This window comes from Gossypium arboreum, chromosome 10 (genome assembly GCF_025698485.1).
Source record: "Gossypium arboreum isolate Shixiya-1 chromosome 10, ASM2569848v2, whole genome shotgun sequence".
NCBI classification, from domain to species: domain Eukaryota; kingdom Viridiplantae; phylum Streptophyta; class Magnoliopsida; order Malvales; family Malvaceae; genus Gossypium; species Gossypium arboreum.
In genome coordinates, this window is record NC_069079.1 from 58,356,528 (window position 1) to 58,367,081 (window position 10,554).

The 10,554-nt window shown below is 34.8% G+C and overlaps 1 non-coding gene across 1 annotated transcript; it reads right to left on the bottom strand.

Moving 5' to 3' along the window:
- Positions 1-10,040: 10,040 nt before the first annotated feature.
- Positions 10,041-10,147, bottom strand: LOC128282676 (small nucleolar RNA R71). The gene has a single exon (XR_008273030.1). It is a non-coding gene; the product is annotated as a small nucleolar RNA R71 (small nucleolar RNA).
- Positions 10,148-10,554: the final 407 nt, after the last annotated feature.

A 10,554-nucleotide genomic window follows, 5' to 3' on the forward strand; every position in this document is an offset into this window, starting at 1 on the left:
AAGTGATCGAATAGCCGCGAGATCATTCGACCACATCCGAGGTAAGTTTTAAGTGATTAAACGTTGAGTAAATTCAATCATAATAGGATATAATGAGTTGATTTAATAAGATATGATGTGGCCATGATATGTCTTAAACTCAAATGGTAAGTTCATAAGTGTTTGGACTTGGAAATTTAAGAGCAAATTGTAATAATTTGCTTTGGACAGCAGCAGTAACGTGATTTTAGAAAATCACTATAAACTGTTGGTGTGGAATTACAGGCTGAATAAAATATGTAATCAAAGATTAGTTAGTCTAGTTTCTTATAAAAGAGACCGTGTAAGCAAAGAAATTCCCTATAAAGAGATATTTAAAGTTGTGTGGGACAGTGTCGAATGACTCAAATCCCTGCTCTGTTTTTAGAAAATCATTATAATTTGTACAAAAATGGTTATAAGATAAAATTTATATGCTTAGACTTATTAATGAGTCTAGTTTCAAATGAAATCAAATAGAACACATTTTTAATTCCGTACAATGAAAAATTTCATTCGTAGTGAAGAGTGGTCGGATTAGTCAAACAGTGAAATAAGGGAAACTTTAAGAAAAATCTGGTATTGGTTGGAAAAACCTAAAATTCTGGAAATTTTATGGATGGAAGACATACGAGTCTATATTCAGGGAAAATTAACGGCAAGTAATTTGGAGTTTTGTAGCTCCAGTTATAAATAATTTAGTGACTATTCCTCAGGAAAAACAGCTCGTAGTGAATATGTGATTTTGTTGTAAACATGGATAAAACTTGTTTTAGTTGCTCATAAGCTATTGATTAAACCCATACGTGAATTCTAAATTGTGATATTGTAAAATGATATATGAGTATTCGAATATGAAATGATAGTATGGCGTGAAATTGAATTATTCATTGGAAAATGATTGATGTAGATTCGGCCAAGACAAAGTGTATACATGATAGTATATGTGGTATGTGAAGTATATTTGGATAATTGTGATGTGAATACATGAAAATTTATATTTTGATTTAGGATTTTATGTGATGAATGTGAATGTGTATATATGAGATAAGGCCGAATGGCCAATGTGATGAATGTGAACATGCATATATGTGATAAGGCCGAATGGCCAATGTGATGAATGTGAACATGCATATATGTGATAAGGCCGAATAGCCAATGTGATGAATGTGAGCATGCATATGTGTGATAAGGCCGAATGGCCAATGTGATGAATGTGAACATGCATATATGTGGTAAAGCCGAATGGCTAATGTGAAATATGTATAAGATATGCATATGTGGTAAAGCCGAATGGTCAATGTGAAATATATATATGAGATATGTATATGTGGTAAAGTCGAATGGCTAGTGTGAAATATGTATGAGATATGTATATGTGGTAAAGCCGAATGGTCAATGTGAAATATATATGAGATATGTATATGTGGTAAAGTCGAATGGCTAGTGTGAAATATGTATGAGATATGTATATGTGGTAAAGCCGAATGGCTAGTGTGAAATATATATGAGATATGTATATGTGGTAAAGCCGAATGGCTAGTGTGAAATATGTAGGCGATGTGCGTATATTGTGGCCGAACGACCAAATGTGAAAGGTGTGTATTATTAGATATTTGATGAGGGAAATGAATTACAAATATGACAATGATGTGAATGTTGTAACATGTGAATAAATGTACATGAAACTTGAAATATATTCCGGTAAGACCCGATGACTACGTAGAGATTTTGTCCGGTAAGACCCGATAACTTCGTGTGGAGATTTCGTCTGGAGCTAAAGGTCTCACCGATAATCCGAGTAGAGGTTAAAGCTATAAGACTTCGTAATAAGAATTGCTTATAAATATATTCAATGCGAAAGGTTAACCAGTATGTACTCCAAGTTTATATGTGAGCTTGATTTGAACTAAATCATAAGGTAGTTATGTGATGCATACGAGAGCAATCTATGAGACTATTCCTATGATTATGTGACATCAGATCAGTGTGAGAGGTTATGTGAAATCATGCAATATATCTATGTCACATGAGCTCACTTTTATGTGAAAGTTTATCTGCTTATTGTATATGATGAGATGTGCATATTCGGCAAAGGGATGGTATGCCCAAAGGAAGAGTGAAATAAAAATACGAACAACTATGTTATAATTTGATTGTTATCTGTTGACACTGCTTAAAACTTACTAAGCATTGTAATGCTTACTCCGTTTACTTTGTTTTCTCTGTTTTATAGATCTCATTGCGAAGCTACAGGCTCGGGGATCGTCAGCAACTAGTCACACTATAACTATCCACTGCTTGTTATTGTTATGTTTAGAATTATTTTATGGCATGTATAGAATAGACTAGTGGCGGGAATATTTTGGGTTAATGTATATATAAGCCATGCGAAAATGGCATCTTTTGAATGTTTACTTAGTGAAGTTTAAATTTTATCTCTGGCTGTGCTTAGTACTTATTTAAATGAATGATCTTTATTTCAAGAAAAAGTTCAAAATTTTACTGTTCTGACATGAGTTACAAGTCCGGTAATGCCCCTTACCTATTCTGGCGACGGTTACGGGATAGGGGTGTTACACTATGCACCTAACTTCCTCACAAATCTTGGTTTCCTCCACCAAAGCTTCGAAAACCTTCTCTTGAAGAGGAGCCACTTGCATCATCAATTCTGACCTTAGCCCAAACTCAAATCGGGTGCACTTATCATGTTCGTTTGCAACCATACCTAGAGCATAATGGCTAAGCCTCAGAAAATCAACCTCGTATTCAGTTACGGACATGTCACCCTGCCTAAGCTCAATAAATTCCAATCTCTTAGCCTCTATGTACCTTGTGCCTACATATTTCTTTTGGAAGGCTTCTAGAAAATATTCCCACGTCAATCTATCGTCTTGGGTACCTCTTACAATGGCTTACCACCAATGATAAGCCTCATCTCGTAGCAGTCACACAATCCCCTTAACCTTTTGTTTAGGGGTGCACTCCATATCATTTAAGATCCTCTCTATAGAATCCAACCAATATTTAGCTACAGTGGGGGTCGTCCCAACAATGCCCTTAAACAACTCAGCCATACTCGAACAAAGTCTCCCAGCAATAGTTCCATAACTATTAGCTCCAGTTTGAGCACCCGCCATTCACTATAACACTCATCGCGTGGCCTGTGATACAACCTCGTTCACAGGCTGTTGTTGACTTTCCTCAACAATGGGTGCACATTACACATTTTTTGTTATTGGCTTAGGGGTAAGTACTAGGGATACCGATGAGTCGACTTGGGTTCCCTAACCCTACTCTCCCCAAGCTCTTATTCTTTGGGTTCTAACTTGACGAGTAATCATTTTAAGTTTTATGAACGTTTGTCAATAGAGATAAGTTATCACTTGAATTTTTTTAATTGAGGTTATATTCTTTTAATTAACACTTATCTCACTATTTATCGTCTTCATAGTCTAGATTTTTCAAATTCTATAGTTTTCAGAATCTATAGTCTATAGTTTTCACAGTCTATAGTTTCAAAGCTAAAGAACACTTACCTCGGATCGGCTTTGGGAGTTTCAAATTTTTTTGCAATAATTTTAACATGTGGTATTTGTTTCCTCAAAAACCCATTTATATAATGCATGAAGTTTTTTTTTTCTAAAAACACTTTAACCATAGTCTGAGTTTTGAACCATGCTATGATATCACTAAATGTAACCCCTCAAACTGAGCCTAGATGTCACGGCCCAATCAAAGCAATTGCATGGGCCATAGGTATAGAAAAAACTTGAGTTGAAGTAAATTACTTTAATCTTTAAAAAACACGTCCTAGTAATTCTCTTAAATACTATGTTTTTAATGAAAATTTGAAAGAAATCTTGTTTAATATTTGTTAAACAACTTGATGACCTTCAAATTCGAATTCGATAAATTGAGTTTATGGAAAACGATTTTATTTGAAAAAGAAAAATACCAATTTATTTAGTCCATAATAAAAATCTATGCAATTTTTCTAACGACCAAAGTTTAAAAATCACATGCCACAGTTCAATAGTTTATCACAAAATAAAATCCCAAAAAGAAGTCATAAAGTCCATAAAAGTCCAAAACATAAGAAAAATCCATAATCGTAAAAGAAATATTTCCGAGAGCATCACCGATGAGTGAATCTGAGTTCTATCCACGAGGATTATTTGACAACACATAAGTAATATGGGTGAGCTTTGAAAGGCCAAGTGTGAGATCAACACAAGTATATTCACATATATATATTTACATACATACCAAAATATATCAGTCACGACATATCAAACATCAAAATATTTATAAATTATAACACTGATATTTATGCATGGACATATTGATGCATATTTTATAAAATTTCCTACCCATCTCTGCTACAGTCCAATATCGAGTTCACCAGAACTCGTCCATCCAAATCACCATTTATGGACAAGCCACCAATAATTTGTAGATAAACTACCACTAATAACACTTTGTGGATAAGCCACCACTAATATGCAAATATACTACCATTTATAACACTTTGTGGACTAGCTATCACTGATATGCAGATATACTGCCACATACGTCCACCTTCACAAATGCCCACCCCATGCATGTGGCATTGCAATTTCACTTCTAAACGCATGTGAATAATTTTTAACACTTAGGCATGTGGACATGCTCACATAATCACATTTCACTAGTCATCACTTTAACATGTTTAAACATGCTGGTCACATTAGATCATAGGTCTCAATATTCACATACTCATATATATATATATATATATATATATCACATACTTGAATCACCAAATATATCACATAAGCCATGCAACACATGTCATGGGAATGATATCTACACAACAACATTATTTATAACACAACGAATTCCCTTCACCTCAATTTTCAATTAAGTATTTAACAATGCTTTCCATATTAACATCTTAAAATCCCATTAAATAAATGTTTTCTAAATAGTCAGAATGATAATATGGAGCATCGTAAAATTTACAAATCCTTTTTGGGAAAATGTCACATCCTTACCTCGAACTGTTACCGTTTTCCTCATTACACCATGTGGTCTCTAGGTTTCCTCATCCCTAAAAGCAACATAAAATTCTTGCAAATGAGGAATAACATCATTTTTTTGGGGGGGGATCATACAGAAATACTCACATATATGATACTGTACTAAAGACCAAATTTCATTGCAGAGAACCATCGATGGTTCAAATCCCCTTTCCAGAATAAAGGGTTTGCATAGAAGCTCGAGGAAATACTTTTCGGTATTTTGATTTCTAAAATTTAAAGCATTTGAAACCACTGGTGGTTCTTGTATACTAGTTTATCTACACTTCCTAAGAGGCATATTCAATATTAAAACTTAGAAAAATTAATAAATTCAAACAATATTTCAAAGGCAATAGAACAGTAATATTTGAGAGTTAGAACTCTTAGCCTTTTCCTTGAAATCTTGTTTATTTCCTTCAAAGTAGTTTTTGTGATATCTCATTTGAATGCTTGATGTGTAGCCTGCACCAATTAAGCTAAAAGAAGAAGAAATTTGCAGCAAAACAATAAGGAATGGTAAACTAAGGGTTTAAGGTTTATGAGGGTTTTGAAAGATTTGAGAGAATTTAGAAATTAAAAAAGGTTTAGATTGGAGTTAAAAGAGTTTTTAGGTTTTAATAGAGTTGTTTTAAGGTTTAAATTAAGTTGAAAGCCTACGGGATGCACAATTAGGTCGAGTCGACCTTACAAAAAATTGCAGCGATCTCGCGACACCCATGGCATGATACGGATGTCGTGACATCAGGGTTCGATGTTGTGACACACTCTGAGATTTTAGAAACCTAGGTAAATTGTCCTTTGTGTCGTGACACAAGGGTGTTGTGTTGTGACATCAAGATGATTTTCTCGATTCTTTCGATTCTTGACGAGGTGTCGTGACAGAAGGATACTGTGTTGTGACACCAATTCTATTTTCGCCCAAACTTTCTATTTTCAAAGTGTCTTAGTTTCTATTTGAATAAAAAGTTAATAATGATGAAAGACTAAACTACCAATTAGTTAAAAGTACAAAAATATACATAATGTTAAAATTCAATTAATAATGTCAAGTTTTGCTATCGGATCCATCCGTCAACTCAATCAATGTGCCTGTGGATGCTTTTCCTATTTCGTTTCTATCAGTGTTCGTCCAGCATCCATTGTGCCACTCTACCTTCCTCCACTTGTCCCATTCTTTGAACTTCCTTTTCCTACCTACACTAATTACTGAGAGCACTTCCCTTAGCCCAGGGTAATTAGGGATTTTTACATATATTTTAAGACATTACTTCCCTAATTTTTCCCTATTTATCTCATTCTACTGGTGACCACATTTAAAAAGTTCTGTCTCACCATTGATCCTCATTGTTAATTCATTGTTTTCCAAGTCAACAGTGGACCTGAATGTTGTTAAAAATGGTCTACCCAACATTTGGTATCTCATGGTCTTCTTCAAAATCTAGGATAATAAAATCAACTGGAATGATAAAGCTCCTCACTTTGGTTAACACATCTTCAAGTATGCCTTTTAGTCGTACTGGAGACCGATCAGCTAACTGTCATGTGATATGAGTATTTTTAAGCTCCCCTAACTCAAGTTTTTCATATATATATAAGGGCATTAAATTAAATTCATATATATATAATAGAGGCTTGCTGAAATGTATATCCCTATCTCTATAGGTATTGTAAAACTCCTTGGGTTTTTTAGTTTTGAGAGCATCTGTTTAGATATAATCGCACTACATGAGGCACTTACGTTAACTTTCTCTCTTATTTTTATTTTCATTTTCCTGGACATGATTTCTTTTAAATATTTGGCATGTTTAGGAACCTTTTTTTTTTTAGTTTTGGGGGCATCTGTTTAGATATAATCGCATTATATGAGGCACTTAAGTTAACTTGCTCTCTTGTTTTTATTTTCCTTTGCCTGAACATGATTTCTTTTAAATATTTGGCATATTTAGGAACCTTTTCAATTAAATCAATTAAAGGCAAGTTAAAATTTAGGGATTTAAATAAGTTTAGAAAACTTACAGATTCTGCCTCATCCTATAGGGAATGGTACTCTTGTCAGTGTAGGTTCCTGGATTAGCCTATTCACCAGCTCAGCTTGCTCTTCTGGTTCAAGTTCAGTCTTAGTTTTTCGAGGACTTTCTTCAAGGTCCTTAGAGTCCTCTTTATTCTCCTCGTGAGTTGGTTTTTTTGAGCTATTCAGTATTTTGCCAGAATGGAGCACAATTGCTTTCACATGATCCTTCCCTTCTCTTTGAAGATTATTCTCTGTGTTGCTCAGATTTCCTATGCCAATTTGTTTTTTGATGTCTCCCATCTTGCTCATCAATTGGCTCATCTAATCTTCCAAATTAGTCAATGCTTTTGTAGTGTTAGTGCACTCAAACTACACCTATTTTACCTCCGTCCTCATTGACTACATCTCCCCCATTATCCAATCCAAGCATTGACCACATTCAATATGGTCATTTATGTTGGCCCTTTCCTAAAGCTTCTACAAATACAGAGGTTGATTATTAGTATTTTTAATTGGTTGTGCATTGTTACCTCATCCTTGATTTCTGCCCCATCTCAAGTTTGGGTAATCTCTGCAACTGGGATTATAAGTGTTTGAATAAGGGTTTCCACCCCCTATTTCTGACTTAGTTGACATCTTAATTGGATTATTAATTTAAAGAAAGAACGGTTTTTCTCCTCCATATATAGATCATGCACTAGATGAGGACTCTAATGCAATTGAGTCTATCCACAATTTCTTGGTATCTATCATCCTCCTAGAAAACTTTTATCGTAGATGGTTTCTGTCCATATGTGTAGCGTTTTGTTGGCCACTAGCAGGAATTCATCATCATGTTTTCTATCAACCTATACGTATCTTCGTATGTTTTGTTCATTAAAGCTCCTCTTGCGGCTCTATCTAGCCTTGAACATTCGTGCACATCCAACTTGTTGTAGAACATTTGCAGCCTCAACTACTGATAAACCGTAAATTATACATATTTTCACCCCATGTTTAATGCATTTTATGGATGATTTTCCATTAGAATTGGTGAATTCGATGCTCCTAATGCTTTAATTTCATGTTTTATACTTAGGAGAGCATAGGAGAGCGAAAGGAATGAGAAACGGGCCAAAAACGGAGAAAATGGGCCAAAGTACGAAATCAACACGGCCTGAAGTAATCGAACACGGTCGTGTGCCACGGGCGTGTCCCTGCCGAGCCCAAGTTGAGTCCAATTCCGAAAAGGCTAATTTTGAGGGCTTTTAGGCATTCCAAAGCCTATAAATACACCCTAGAGGAGGAAGAAAAAGGAGGACACACATAATAGGGAGTAAGGAATTACTCTAAGGAAGCCGATTGATTTATCTCAGAAGCCGGATTCATTATTAAGACTGAAGATCTCTTTTCAATTCCCCTTCAGGAGTTTTGAGTTTTCTTTATGTTTTGTATTCTTTATTTTTCTTAGATGTTTTCTTATTTAGTTATAAACTAAATCCCTTAAATACCTAAGGGGAATGAAACCTAAGACGAATCTTGTTATTATTTTCTGAACTATATGATAAAATTTAACTTGTTCTTAATTATGTGTTCTTAATTCTTGTTTTGATATCCCAGGATACTGATTCAAGATAAGCTCTTATTCAAAGGAGGAATAGACCCTGTCTAATAGTACATTTATCATAATTAAGCGGAGTTGATTGCGCGCCTAGACATAGGGTGACAAGATTTTGCCGGATTAGGGTGAAACTTAATAAGGGGATCCATAGATCGAGTTAATACAACCCTAGAGTGTTAATTAGAGAAAAGTCTCGGTTACTCAATCTAGGGATTAGACGTTATTAGTCTTGAATAGGGATAATAACATAACTTAGGGATCTCTACAGAACAAGTTGAATGAATAAATCGTCCGATTCGAAGCCAGAATAACAAGTAAAGTATACTGGATTTGTCCTTAGGTATTGTCTTAAGTCAATCGATTTTTCCCAAAAGCAATTCCCCAATTCTTTTCCCTATGAGTTCTTAGTTTAGATAATTAGTTAATTAAAACAAAACTCCATTATTCTTAGGCTAGATAACAAAAAGACAGTCATTACTAGTACTTTTAGTTCCTTTGGGTTCAACAATCCGGTCTTGCTAAAACTATACTACTGTTCGATAGGTACACTTGCCTAAATCGCGATAATAGTTAGTTTCAAGAACGATTAATTATAAATATTTAAAAACTATCACGAAATAACGTGATCAAGTTTTTGGCGCCACTGTCGGGGAACTAAGATATTAGGAACGTTTAATTTTTATTACTTTAGCCATTTATTTTTCTTACAATTTAATTTAATTTTATTATTATTTATTAACTTACTTTTTTCTTCTCTTGGCAGGTTTTCATAGTTTATAACTGGAAGAAACCCGTCGGGACCATTACTTTTTGACGAAGAAATCGATCACATAATACATAGAAACCAAAGAGAAATAAGGCAAAGCTTAAGATACACGGAGAACGAGCAAGAAGATGATACTCAACCCCCAACCAAAGAGATGGCTAAAAACCAAGGCAATCAGCTACCTCCTGCAATTGCGGTTAATCAAAATCCTGCTCCACTCACTATGTATGATTATGCTAAACCCTCTTTAACAGGAACTGAATTGAGCATAGTTAGACCTGCTGTAGCTGTAAATACTTTTGAATTAAAACCTAACACTATTCAAATGATACAACAATTTGTTCAGTTTGATGGTTTGCAGGATGAGGATCCCAACGCTCATTTAGCCAACTTTTTAGAATATGCGATACATTTAAAACTAATAGCATTTCTAATGATGCCATACGTCTTCGGTTGTTTCCCTTTTCATTGAGGAACAAAGCTAAACAGTGGTTGAACTCGTTACCACGAGGATCAATTACTACTTGGGAACAAATGACCGAAAAATTTTTACTAAAATATTTTTCGCCGGCTATAACGGCTAAATTACGTAATGATATCTCTTCTTTTGTGCAGATGGATTTAGAAACACTCTACGATACATGGGAGAGATATAAGGACCTTCTAAGAAGGTGCCCTCACCATGGGTTACCGCTTTGGCTCCAAGTACAAACATTTCACAATGGTTTGAATCCTTCGACTCGGCAAATGGTTGACACAGCGGCGGGCAGAACCATTAATAATAAAACACCGGAAGATGCCTATGAGTTTATAGAGGAGATGTCACTGAATAACTATCAGTGGCAAGTCATGAGGACAAAGCCAACGAAAACAACCTGCGTTTATAACGTCGATTCGGTCACCATGCTTTCTAATTAGGAAGAACTCTTAAATAAAAAGATTTATCATTTTCTTAATTCTTCACAGGTTGACCCAGTAAAGCAGTACGAAGTAAGTAGCGGTGGAACAAACCATTCGGAGTACCAAACTTATGGCCACAACATGGATAACGAGCAATTAAACTACATGGGTAATAATCCTCGACCTCAAAACAATC